We start from the raw sequence: 14,478 nt of genomic DNA on the forward strand, positions 1-14,478 counted from the left end.
GGCACGCCTCCCATGCTCGCAAATAAAAAATAGTTTCCAGTGTGGGATTAGCGCGTGCTGAGCGGGAAGCCACCGTGGAATGCACCAGCGTGTCACACAGTAGTGCTGTTTCAGCGCAAGGAAGGCCCGCGTTAGTCCTACCGTGCCTTAGTAAAAGGGCTCCTGCCTTTGAACATCAGGCTATTTTTACACATTACAGATCAGTAATAAAACACATTCTGCGGAAATATATTAATATAAGTGAAGATGACGGCAAGGAGAGAAACCACCTCCATCTCATCTCAAACCAAGGCATAAGAACTCAGATGTTTTGTTCTACAAACTTCAAGAAGGAGAACCAAGTCTTATCAAAGAAAAATAAACTATCCTTGACAACGACAGAGAAACGCTCCATCTCAAATATACAACACACATTTTGAATTCCACTCAGACAGGTGTGGAGACCTAACAGAGTTCCATTTCAAGGAAGTCGTTAATAGCAAAGCCATAAGTAAATACATTGTATTTTCCCAAACACCAACCACTTCAGTTTGGTAAAGCGTTAGACTAACTTGCTTTTCTAAGACCATGAACTCATCTGATGAAAGGAACATAGCTGTCAAGGCCAGGGCCGCCAAGAGACTGAGCCAGGCCCGGGGCAGGGCTGCCACTGCCGAGCCCCCACCCCAGGACCGCCACATAGCCAGACCACAAAAATTGGGGGCCGGGGCCCAAAGTGGGGAGGGGGGGCACATTTTGCCACAACTCTCTGCCCCCCCTGCTGCAACTCCACATACCTTGGCTGGCAGGGACCCCCAAGCCCCGCCGGTCTTCCTCCAGCACTGTTCTCTTGGCTGCTTTTCCCCTCGTGTCATGCATGCTCAGCACGCATGCGTGACATGAGGGGAAAAGCAGCCGCACGGCAGGCTATGCGGCAGAGAACAGCGCTGGAAGAAGGCTTCTGCTGGCGGGGCTTGGGGATCCCTGCCAGCAGTGACGTAGCGAGGGCGGCTGACACCCGGGGCGAGTCACCGCTGCGCACCCCCCCCTCCGGGTGCAGTACGGCGCCCCCCCCCCTCAGCGCGCACCCTCCCCCCTCCGGAGCGCACCCTCCCCCCCCCCCCCGGAGCGCATTCTTACTTCAGTTAGGAAGCGAGGGGCGGGCGAGAGGGCCGATCCGCCCCTGAGTGCACGTCGCTGGGAGCTGCGTCGGCTCCACTGGTTCCTTGCTCTCTCTGCCCCGGAACAGGAAGTAACCTGTTCCGGGGCAGAGGGAGCAGGGAACCAGCGGAGCAGACACCCCCCCCCCCCCCCCAGCGGTGTGCACCCGGGGCGGACCGCCCCACCGCCCCCCCCTTCCTACACCACTGCCTGCCAGTCAAACCAGAGGCCCTGAAGCCTTGTGTTTGCCCCTCCCCAGCCTCTAAGGGGGTCATGGCGCCCGAGTTTTCTCTCTCCTGCTCCTGTCGGGACGCGATCACCCGGCTCCCATCAGGAGAAGAAGAGAGACAGACCCCGGCGCCAGACCCCCTCCCCCCTTGGAGGCCAGGCCCGGAGGCATCTTGCCCCCCCCCCCCCCCACCTCAGTGGCCCTGCTCAAAGCTAGCTGAAAATTATTATTATTATTAGCATTTGTATAGCGCTACCAGAAAATGAATCACATTAGTCCAGTATCGATCTACAACTGAACGTTTGCCTTTTGTTGCTACGTATTGAAGTACAGTGGCACAGCAACCTCACAATTTGAGGCAATGTTGATAGACCCTCTGTTGTAAAACACACTGGGGCTGATATTCAGAAGGCAGAAGTTAACCGGGCTAACTCCTGTGGTTGGCGCTAATGCTGGATATCGAATGCCGGGCCGTTTCAAGTGACCAGCATTGAAAAAAAAAAACAGTTTATTTTTGGCCGGTTTGAACTTAAATCAGCCAAGCCAATATTTGGCGCTGGCCGGTTAAGTTCAAACCAGCCAAAGATAATCTGGCCTATAGTTGCAGCAAAAAAAAAAAATGGCCGCCAAACCCATGCTAAAAATCGGCTATTGCAGAAAATCAGCTTTTGCGGAATTTATACTTGACTATAAATAAATATGTATACCCTGGAGGAGGGGAGGGATACACACATTTCAGTTCTAGAAAGATAGTAAGGAGCAAAACAGCCTTTTCCAAAAACGGCATTGCTATAAAACTAGAGGCCGTGAAATGAACTTTGCAAGGAGAAAAAAACTGAAAACAACATCAGAAAATACCCTTTCATAGACATGATGGTGGATGCCTGGGTCGCTCTACCAAGGAAAGTGGTGGAGTGAAAAAATGATGGATTTGAAAAAGGTGTGGGATAAACACAGAGGTTCCTTATGCAGCACATACAAGTACGTAAGTAATGCCACACTGGGAAAAGACCAAGGGTCCATCGAGCCCAGCATCCTGTCCACGACAGCAGCGGACAATCCATTTCCACGCCCAGTAAAATTTAAATAACTTTCCCCAGGCATTACAACCCTAAAATCAGAGGGAGGGGGAATAGCCCACATGGTCACAGATACATCCCTGACTCTTTCTGAGTGGACTAAATGGGATATGCTGATCTTTATCTGTTGTCATTTATTTATTTTTTTAAATTTGCAATTAAATATAATTGTATTACAATAATACGAAAGAAAAATACCATCAAGGAAAAACAAAATGCGGAAATATAAGAAAGAAACATATAATCTAATATCAAGTCCACATCAAGGGAGCAGCAGAGGAAAGAAAAAGAAAGTAAATATGATTGTCGTATAAATACTTAGTACAGGCAGAGAAAAAAATATTCTTGAACCATGGTCCTAGGGAACTGAGTTCGATTCCCACCTCAGGCACAGGCAGCTCCTTGTGACTCTGGGCAAGTCACTTAACCCTCCATTGCCCCATGTAAGCAGCATTGAGCCTGCCATGAGTGAGAAAGCGCGGGGTACAAATGTAACAAAAATAAAATAGATACTATTGGAGATTCTACATGGAATGTTGCTACCATTGGAGATTCTACATGGAATGTTGCTATTCCACTAGCAACATTCCATGTAGAAGCCTGCGCGGCCACATTGGTGATTCTCAAGGGCCGACTTCTACATGGAATGTTGCTAGTGGAATAGCAACATTCCATGTAGAATCTCAAATAGTAGCAACAGTGGAGGAGTGGCCTAGTGGTTAGGGTGGTGGACTTTGGTCCACTTCAGGCACAGGCAGCTCCTTGTGACTCTGGGCAAGTCACTTAACCCTCCATTGCCCCATGTAAGCCGCATTGAGCCTGCCATGAGTGGGAAAGCGCGGGGGTACAAATTTAACAAAAATAAAATAGATACTATTGGAGATTCTACATGGAATGTTGCTACTATTGGAGATTCTACATGGAATGTTGCTACCATTGGAGATTCTACATGGAATGTTGCTATTCCACTAGCAACATTCCATGTAGACGGCTGCGCAGGCTTCCGTTTCTGTGAGTCTGACGTCCTGCACGTACGTGCAGGACGTCAGACTCACAGAAGCAGAAGCCTGCGCGGCCACATTGGTGATTCTCAAGGGCCGACTTCTACATGGAATGTTGCTAGTGGAATAGCAACATTCCATGTAGAATCTCAAATAGTAGCAACAGTGGAGGAGTGGCCTAGTGGTTAGGGTGGTGGACTTTGGTCCACTTCAGGCACAGGCAGCTCCTTGTGACTCTGGGCAAGTCACTTAACCCTCCATTGCCCCATGTAAGCCGCATTGAGCCTGCCATGAGTGGGAAAGCGCGGGGTACAAATTTAACAAAAATAAAATAGATACTATTGGAGATTCTACATGGAATGTTGCTACTATTGGAGATTCTACATGGAATGTTGCTACCATTGGAGATTCTACATGGAATGTTGCTATTCCACTAGCAACATTCCATGTAGACGGCTGCGCAGGCTTCCGTTTCTGTGAGTCTGACGTCCTGCACGTACGTGCAGGACATCAGACTCACAGAAGCAGAAGCCTGCGCGGCCACATTGGTGATCTGCAAGGGCCGACTTCTACATGGAATGTTGCTAGTGGAATAGCAACATTCCATGTAGAATCTCCAATAGTAGCAACAGTGGAGGAGTGGCCTAGTGGTTAGGGTGGTGGACTTTGGTCCTGGGGAACAGAGTTCAATTCCCACTTCAGGCACAGGCAGCTCCTTGTGACTCTGGGCAAGTCACTTAACCCTCCATTGCCCCATTTAACCGCATTGAGCCTGCCCTAAGTGGGAAAGCGTGGGGTACAAATGTAACAAAAAAAATATATATAGTACTTAACCATTAAAAAAAAACAACTTTTTAACAATTTATTTAGTCTGTTCTACTCTTAGAATGTCTAGATAATGCGAAATACAAACAGCTAAATAAATAAACAGACATGGAAGTGAGGTGGAGGCATTTCAACTTCAAATACGTCTTTAATGTCTTTTCTAGCTGCTTGTAAAGGAAAATTGTAGCTAAGCAATTCCGACAATGCCAATTTCATTTTGTTTCCTACGTACTCAATGAAAAGCTCAGTACTTATTTCCTTTTATTGCAGTTAAGTGGTGAAAGTTGCCACTGACCCAGGCCTTGTGTCATATGCCTTCTACCATTGGCCCAGTTCTGTGGAGGAGTAGCCCAATGGATAGTAATCTTGAGGCATTGGGTTTGATTCCCACTGTGACCCCTTGCGATCCTGGACAAGTCACTTAAACCTCCCTTGCCTCAAGTACAAAAAGCTTTGGGGCCCTTTCACTAAGGCGCACCGAAAATTGGCCTGTGCTGGTGTAGGCGCGCGCTTTGGACATGCGCAGGTCCATTTTTCAGAACCCCTGCAAAAAAAGGCCTTTTCTTGAGGACAAAAATGGACGTGCGGCAAAATTAAAACCAGCACGCGTCTATTTTTGGCATGAGACCTTACCGCAACCCACTGATTTAGAAGAAAGGTCTCATAGGTACCTAAATGTCATAGTAAAAGGGCCCCTTAGATTGTGAGACCTATGGCCAGAGAAAGTACCTATATATAATAAATGTAAACCACTTTGATTGTACTACAGAAAAAAAGTATATCGAGTCCATGACCCTTTAAAAAAAAAAGTTACCACTGTGTGTCCTTGTGGGTCAAGTACTGAATTATAATTAATCCTCATGGGTGGGGGCCTTAAATATATCTATTCTGGCAGGCATTTGGGGACAAACTTACCCCTGGATTCTATATATGGTTTCCAGACTTCGGCATGATCCCAAAATGCGCCCAACTTAAATGACTTATAGGCCATTAACAATCAGTAATTGGCATTAATTAGAATTTGCACTTGCATCTGGCTGTGTGCTATTTTTGAACACTTGAGGGCCCTTTTACTAAGTCACGTAAGCGTCGACGCGCGCCCAACGCACGCCAAAATGGAGTTACCGCATGGATACAATGTGGCTCTTGCGGTAATTTCATTTTTGGCGCACGTCCGATACGCATGGCCAAAAAAATAATTTTTATTTTCTGCCACGCGTATCGGATGCGTGCCGAGTGGCATTTGGCGCACATAGGTCATTACCGCCCGGTTACCGCATGAGATTTTACCACTAGGTCAATGGCTGGCAGTAAGGTCTCAGACCCAAAATGGGCAATTTTGATTTTGCCACACGTCCATTTTCGGCAAATATTTTTAAAAGACTTTTTTTTTTACAGATGTGCTGAAAAATGATTCTGTGCACACCCAAAACCCATGCTTACGCTACCGCAGGCCATTTTTCAGTGCACCTTAGTAAAAGGATCCCTTGGTGCCCAAATCCAATAGCATGCAATGTAAAAGGGGGTGTGGCCACCATGGGGGGGGACATGGGTGTGTCAAGAGTGTTCTGAAAAGTTGAATGCGTTGTTGCAGAATAATGGGACAGCGTGCCAAACTTGGGCACTAGCATTCAGCAGGCATAAGTCTGCTGCCCAAAGACAGGGTGCAGGAATCGGAGCTAAGCGTGATTGTATAAAGGGTGCAAGCCCTTTAAAGAATTGCACATAGCACTAATCTTTCCCTGCACCCATTTTGAGTGCTATTTATAGGATCTGGCCCTTAGTGCCGGGTGGGCTAATGATTTTAGGATGTTTTGTTTAGATGCTTGTAACATAGTGGAGTGGAGGAGTGGCCTAGTGGTTAGAGCACAGGTCTTGCAATCCAGAGGTGGCCGGTTCAAATCCCGCTGCTGCTCCTTGTGATCTTGGGCAAGTCACTTAACCCTCCAATGCCTCAGGTACAAACTTAGATTGTGAGCCCTCCTGGGACAGAGAAATATCCAGAGTACCTGAATGTAACTCACCTTGAGCTACTACTGAAAAAGGTGTGAGCAAAATCCAAATAAATAAATAGCAACCTAGTAAATGACAGCAGATAAAGACCTATCCAGTCTGCCCAACAAGACAAAAACCCATTGACATGGTATGTGATACTTTATATGTATGCCCAAGTTTGATTTGTCCTTGCCTTTCTCAGGGCACAGATCGTAGAAATCTACCCAGCACTGTTCTTGTACTAAGTTCTGGAGCTAACGTCGAAGCCCCTTAAAATGTACACTCCAGCCCATCGCTATCTATTCAGCCACAATCAGGGCATAAACCATAGAAGTCTGCCCAGCTCCCATCTTGTTTCCCAATTACCAGCGTCGCCACCCAATCGCCGCTAAGATTCCATGGAACCATTCCTTCTAAACAGGATTCCTTTGTGTTTATCCCACGCATGTTTGAATTCCATTACCGTTTTTATTTAATCTGTTATATTACTGTGTTTTGCATTGTTGTTTGTAATGTCTATTTGAAAGTGTTTGTACATTGTTCACGTTTGTTTGTACCTCGACTTGAACGTTATTGATAAAGCATGTGAGAAATGCTTAAATAAATAATTCCTGTTGTGTTTTGCTAATAACGGCACTTTCCTGTCTCCTTTCTCTCTCTCTCTTCAACCAAACCAAGCACTGCTCCAGTTGCTCTGGGGGTAGGTGGGAATACATTTCCCCATTTTCACCTTTTTGAGAAAATGGTGATGGCCCTGAGAACAGGGCTGTGTATTTTTCTGTGTACAATGACAATTAGAGCCCTGAACACAGGCTGCAAAGAGCAAATACTGAGGAAACTTCATACAGCCCAGAATACAGCAGCCAGACTCCTATTCGGAAAACCAAAATATGAATGTGCAAAACCCTTACGAGAGAAGCTACACTGGCTCCCACTCACGGAACGCATTACTTTTAAAGTATGCACATTAGTCCACAAAATCATTCACGGAGAAGCCCCAGCCTACATGTCTGAGTTAATCGACTTACCACCTAGAAACGCTAAAAAATCATCCCGAACTTTCCTCAACCTCCACTTCCCTAACTGCAAGGGCCTGAAATACAAGGCGCTGCACGCGTCAACCTTTTTCTTACATGAGCACGCAGTTCTGGAACACGCTGCCGCGCGGCCTGAAAACGATCTGCGAACAAACCAACTTCCGCAAATTACTGAAAACACATCTTTTTGAGAAAATTTACGGAAAGAACCAAAACACATAAAATCCACACTCACTGTTCAGTAATACATCAACACATCCACTTATGAATTCTCAATCCTGAAACCTCACCACACTCATACCTCTACTCACAAAAAAAAAAAAAAAATGTATACCATATGTTTTTGTTATGACATATTGCCCTTTAGCTCCTCGTTGTTTCCTTCCAATGTTTCAACGTTCTTTTCCATTGATATATTCCTTAACGATACTTTGATTTTCTCTCGTATAACTCTTCACAATGTAATCCATAACCAAATTGTAACAAAATGTATTTCCATCATTCATAATGTATTGTAAGCCACACTGAGCCCGCAAAAAGGTGGGAAAATGTGGGATACAAATGCAATAAAATAAATAAAACACACTTAAAGGAAACTAGGGCTAATTGTACAAAAGGAATAAATTGGATGCTGTTTAGACCTCAGGGGAAAACGGTAAAGCTAGCAGGTTTCTAATCTTCAGTTCATGCTCCAATCCGTTCTAGTAAGTCAGGTGCTTGCTGTGGTTTTTGTGCCCTACAAACCAGCGCTGGGATTCCCAAATATGACCTTATTTGCACAGAATATTAATGAAACCAAACCTAGACCTGCTGTACCAGATTTGCTCTGATGTTCTATATTCTACTTTGAATCATTTAATTCTTGACCTAAATACTTGTGGGCTATCAGTTCGGTGACTTAAGTGGACGCTGTGGAGGCAGAGCCTTCCCAAGCCATCCTGGACTGCTTGTCTCCTGCAGTCTGTCCCCCTGTTACTAGGCCACTCCCTCTGAAAGTTTAAGTGCCTCAACCCACAGCCATATTTCAGTAGTCCGTGTATGTCGCTGCATGCTAATTAGTGGTCAATGTCCCACCTTATTACAGTCTAACAAAAAAGTTCTGTGATTATACACATTAACCATGTGAATAACAAACATCAAAATCTAATTTAATCTAATTCATGATTTATAGACTGCGCTGATCCCAACAAAAGGTTCTAAACGGTTTACAATTCAAAAACACACCGAGGTAAGAAATTATAAAATATTAAAAAAACAAAAACAAATCTAAACTTTAACAAATAAAAAGGTTTTTAACTTCTTACAGAATTGCATATAATTTACTTGTTGACAAATCAGACAGAGTAGGTAGGTTATTCAAAATAGTAATGGCCTGTGAACATTGAACCAAGCTAGCTCTTAAACCGTATATTCTTAAAAAACGGATATTTCAGTTGCAAACTATTGCAAATTCAAACAGAAGTATAAAACACCAAATAAAAAAACGGATAAGCAATACAGATGAAGACAAAGGAATGTGTCAGAATTTAAGAAAGCATGGGACAGGCACATGGGATCTCACAGGAAAAGAAGGCGTTAGTGGTTACCAAGGATGGGCAATTTTGGCCCTTACCTGCCATCATGTTTCTCTGTTTCTAGAAGATGTCTCTCCATATAACTCCCGAAAAACTAAACATCCAGCTTTAAAAATAATTCTTGAGCGAACACAAAGCCAATGTAATTCTTTCATATATCCAGAAACACTACCATATTTCCGCAATTGAAAAATTAACCATATCGCCATAGTCTGTAATAACTGTAATGACGTAGAACAACTTGTATTTTTTTGTTTAATGATGGATAGGCGGACGACAGCATGTTTTCGTAGAATGCATATGGCTCAACTGAAAGTCTCTTTTCCTGACATCACTCAGTGGAAAAGTCAGTATCAGAAAACCTATTACTAATCATTTCTATAGCACTACTAGATGTATGTGGCACTGTACACATTAACCCCCAGATTCTATACATGATGGCAGTGGCGTCGCGAGGGCAGCTGACACCCGGGGCAGGTCGCCGCTGCGCACCCCCCCCCAGGTGCAGCGCGACGCACCCTCCCCCCTCCGTAGCGCAACACCCCCCGCCCGAGCCCGCGAGAACATACCTGGAAGGCGGTGAGGGGCAGGTGAGCGGGCCAATCCGCCGAGAGCACGCCGCTGGGGGGTGTCGGCGCCTCACTGGTTCCTTGCTCTCGCCCGGAACAGGAAGTAACCTGTTCTGGGGCAGAGAGAGCAAGGAACCAGCGAGGCGCCGACACCCCCCAGCGGCGTGCACCCGGGGCGGACCGCCCCACTGCCCCCCCTTCCTACGCCACTGCATGATGGCCAAAATTGGGCACCAATCCAAGATGTGCACCCAACTAATGGGTCCTTTTACTAAGCCGCAGTAAAAAGTGGCCTGCAGTAGCGTGGGTGCATCTTTTTGCCGTGCAGTGGGCCATTTTTCATAGCGGCTGGGGAAAAGGCCATTGTTTAATGGGCTGGGAAATGGGCGTGCGCAAAAATTAAAACTAGTGTGCGCCTATTTATAGCCTGAGCCCTAACCGCCAGCCATTGACCTAGCGATAAGGGCTCACGCGCTACCCGTACGGTAACCCATGCAGCATGCGTCAACATGGCCGTGCTGATGATTACTGCCGGGAACGCCCCCATGGCAGAAAATAGAAAAATATTTTCTACTGAGGGATTCGGTGCGCACCAAAACTCTGAATCACCACCAGGCGCATGCGATACCCCGGCGGTAATGCCGATTTGGCGCACGCTACCCTCACATTAGCCATCCTACGGCTTTGTAAAAGGCTCACAAGCCAATTTGTGCCAATAATTGGGCACTAATTGGCACTAATTTGGATTTGCACAGACATCTTGCTACCTGCCACTGTACAACAATTTACACCCAAATTCCATGGCATGCGACTCAAAAGGGGGTGTGGCCATGGGAGGTGCATGGGCACATCAGGGGTGTTCCTAAACTTTCCATGCACTGTTATAGGATACTGGAGGAGTAAATTCTGAAACAACACTTGCCTCTCTCTCCTCCCTCCCTTCGTGCGGGCACGCTAGGCATACCTTTACTGGCAACCAATAAATGGACTGCCACCACTCCCAACGTCTTGCTCTGAGCAGCATGCTGAAACCTCTCACACATGCTGGAGAAGTCCCAGCCTGCTGCTCAGAGCTGGAAACAAGGAGCTGGGAGCAGCAGCAGTCTATTTACTTGGCTGGCAGGGCTCAGCATCCCCACCAGCAAAGTAAAAGAGAATTCAGCAGAGGGCCCAAGCCCACATTTTGGGAGCCAGTTGTTAAAGTAGCCATGGAGGGCCCTACTTTAACAACCGGCTCCCATTATTCTCAAAAATTTAACAACCGGCTCTTGCGAGCCTGTGAGAGCCTGCTCCAGCACACCACTGCCTGCAACACAATGAAACCAAAGCTCGTAATGGACACATAATAACTCTTCCTCTCTACGATTCCCTAATGTGTCTGTACACACGAACATTATTCTACCACAACATTACTGCATTTGTTCATACCGGAATTGGCGAACGCCTTTACGGTACTACGTAAGCCACATTGAGCCTGCAAATAGGTGGGATAATGTGGGATACAAATGTAACAAATAAATAAAAATAAATAAATAAAATATGCAGGGTACTTTCTCTGTCCCTAGTGGACTCACAGTTTAAGGTGGGGTTTTTTTTTTGTACCTGGGACAATGGAGGGTTAAGTGAGTTACTCGGGTCATAAAGAGTTGCAGCAGGAATCGAACCCAGATCCCAGGACTGCCGAGAGGGAGGGTCGGGGAGCGGGCAAACTTCCCTGGACCCCAGCCTCCAAGGGGGGCCTGGAGCCGGGGTCTGTCTCTCTCCTGCTCTTGTCGGGACCCGGGTGACTGCGTTAATGCGATAACCCGGTCCCGGCACACAGAAGCAGGAGAGAGACAGACCCAGTGCTGGGTCTCTCTTGGGGGCCGGGGAGGAACAGACGCACTGATGCAGGAAGGTAGGGGCAGCCTGAGTGAGCAAGTGAGGGGCAGCATCTGCGTCCTGAGTGGGGAACAGGCAGCAGTGGCCCTGCCCCGGGTCCGGCTCTGTCTCTCAGCAGCCCTGCCAGTTCCCTGAGCTCACTGCACTCACCATTAGGTTTTCTTCCTCTACTCCTCCAGGTACTGAGCAGTGACCTTAACAGTGCAATTATTCTAAGCATATAGGCAGAAAAATGGAGAGGGGAGGGCTGGGGAACAAAAATAACCCTGTAGTGTTGCTGGGCATTAGAAAGACGGTTCACACACAGGTCAGGGCTGTACTCACTCACTGGCAGGAACTAGAAAGTCACACTGCACCTCTGCAGCCATACCCGAGTGTTGCAGCAAAAAGACTGGGAATCCCTTAGAGTATTCAATTCCTTCAGAAGCAAAAAAAAAATAGGTACAGCCATAACCAGTTGGTAGAAAAACAGACAAACTTTCTACTGCAGGAGCTCAGGCAGAAGCAGAGAAAATTCTGTAGCAGGTTAGATGCTGAATGACTTTCCAGGCTCCCTCGGTCAAGTGGTCTCATTATTATTATTTTTAATCAACCCGACCCTTGTCATAAGCTATAAGAATAACGGCGAATCAGTACACACGCAATTCAGATGAAATCCTTTAAAGGCTGCTTTTCATTCAATCGCACCTTCACACATTACTGTATATTTTGCAGTCAACACACACAACTCACACACCTATGCCAGAGCATCATAGAGACGGATTTGTTTTTTTCTTACACGGCTTCTGTGCGACAAAGCAAGAAAAAAAAATCTGTCTAGCAGATGTTAAAAGCCCACACACACGTCTGAAGCAGCAGCAGCGAGCAATGCAAAAAGCCCGGTGCGGAAATGAGAGACCAGCGAGGACGTATTTCAGAGCAAGCGAAGCAGCTGAAATGCGTTCAAGTCTTCCACCTAGCACAATGCATCACAACGTCCTACCCCCCCCCCTCCCCCCCAGAAACGAGCCATAAATCAAGCATGCAATCTCACACTCTCTCGAACAGTGTAAAATAATTCATGTACTTTTTCTCCAGCCAGCGAGGCATCCAAGGTTAACCGCAGCTGAAAACGGAAGACAGAGAGAAATCGAGCAGAACAGGGTCCAGCCTGGTGGAATTTCCTTCAGCAGCTCAGAGTCACAGTTTAAACCCAGCTCCAGCAGTTCGATCCCCGCACTCACCTCTCAAAGGGGGGTGGGGGGCAGCAGCCCCAGCCCCCCGCCTGAGCAGCCAGAGGTTGAACAAATCCCCCGAACGCAACGATTGTGCTTTTCTCCCCCCCCAAGACGTGGCCAAAAAAAAAAACCCTTCCCTAAATCCTTAAAGCAAAAGCCGGCTTCCCTCCCAGGATCCAGCCTGCTGCTGACTCATTTCTGGAAAAAGGAGCCCGTGTGGATTTGCTGCTCTGACAAAATATTGACGAAGCAGGTAGGGCACCTCACTGGCTTCCAGATGAGTAAGGATCCCCCACCCCCACCCCTTTAATTTGCTTTGCAGCGGCTCGTTGCGTTTGCTCGCAGGAGTAATAATTTATAGGCCTGCGGTGGACATGAGAAACACTTAAGTATAGCGTTGCCTTCTTGCTCTTTGCTTTGCTGTCTGGCTCTGCACTCTTTCCCTCCCCCCTCCCTCTCGCCTGTCAAGGCTGGAACTTAAGCCTCCGGGGCTCTCGTAAGATACATCATCATCTCCCAGGTGAACAGAGGGATCGGTAAACACCTGTCTGAGCATCAGGTTTCCGAGAACCAGCATCCAGAGCAGGACCACAGAGGGGAAACCTGGTCCCTCATCCCTTCTGCCATGGCCGCTGGGGGTCCCAACTAATTTTTAGTCCCAAGAGGCTCCAAAATAAGGGCAGCAAATTTAAGCCAATATTCAGCCTGTTGTTTTTTTTTTTCTTAATTTGGCAGCTGTGGCTGAAATAAACCTGGATATTCTCTGCTGCTATCCAGAAAGCAGTTGGTGCTGAGCGGTGGTATATTTAAGGTAGGTGCATCATGGCATACGCACCCCCCCTCGTCAGACCGGGCTCCCCTCCCTTTAAAATCCTCTCGGCCTCACCCGGGCAGCGGCATCTGCACTCATAGGCTGCCTGCAGGGCCGGTCCTAGGGTCTCTGGCGCCCCCCCCCCCCCAATCTCCTTTCTCTCTTCTCCCACCCTGCCCCTGTCCAGCGATTCTGCTTCGCCTCATCCCCCGCCATACCACGCCGCCCTTGGTACTTTAAATCTTTAATTTACCTCCGTTCCAACAGCCACGTCATTTCAAAGCCCTGCCCCTAGCCTTCCTTCCCTTCGTGACGTGAGTTCATTCCCTCAGAGTCCCGCCCTCGAGGAAATGAAAGTGCTAAACCATTACGAGCAAAACTACACTGGCTCCCACTCAAAGAACACATTACGTTTAAGATTTGTACACTAGTTCATAAAATCATCCATGGAGACGCCCCAGCGTATATGTCAGACCTGATAGACTTACCGACAAGGAACGCCAAAAGATCAGCCCGCACATTCCTCAATCTTCATCTCCCAAGCTGCAAAGGTTTAAAATACAAACTTACGCATGCAGCAAACTTCACCTACTTGAGTGCCAAGCTATGGAACGCACTGCCGCACAACCTGAGAGGCATCTACGAACTAACAAACTTTCGAACATCACTGAAGACCCATCTTTTTAAAAAGGCATACCACACAGAATAACAAATACAAATGTATACATCTCCCACATCTTACTCAGATCTATTTTTATAATATCTGCTTGCTTTAAACTCTAATACGTTATTCAACATCTCTGTGTAACAATAAGTGATTACGTTCTAATCTATCACCACCAAGAACGATTTATTGTAAGCCACATTGAGCCTGCAAAGAGGTGGGATAATGTGGGATACAAGTGCAATAAATAAATAAATAAATTTGTATTTTCACGTAGACTATTCATATAAATGTATATAGTTTTTCATATGTCTGGTTTCTACTCTGATGTTTTTTTGTTTTGGTATTTATTTGTTAGACCCCTGAAGAAGGCTTCATGCCGAAACACGTGTAGGGTCAGGACCATATACGCATTTGGAGTGTCAAGTCTGATATGGGTAAAAAGTGGGATGTTTG

At 46.7% G+C, this 14,478-nt stretch overlaps 1 protein-coding gene across 2 annotated transcripts in view; it reads right to left on the reverse strand.

The window, feature by feature from the left end:
• Positions 1-12,620, reverse strand: part of PLEKHG5 (pleckstrin homology and RhoGEF domain containing G5) — a 197,965-nt gene extending 185,345 nt beyond the window's left edge. The window contains exon 1 of one of the 2 annotated variants that reach the window (XM_030222518.1): positions 12,554-12,620. The gene's annotated coding sequence lies outside the window, so the exon portion shown is untranslated. Of the gene's footprint in view, positions 1-11,654; positions 11,716-12,553 lie in introns of those variants that run through there. The other variant, XM_030222519.1, reaches the window with a different exon arrangement.
• Positions 12,621-14,478: the final 1,858 nt, after the last annotated feature.

Source organism: Microcaecilia unicolor, chromosome 13, assembly GCF_901765095.1.
Source record: "Microcaecilia unicolor chromosome 13, aMicUni1.1, whole genome shotgun sequence".
In the NCBI taxonomy this organism is placed as follows: domain Eukaryota; kingdom Metazoa; phylum Chordata; class Amphibia; order Gymnophiona; family Siphonopidae; genus Microcaecilia; species Microcaecilia unicolor.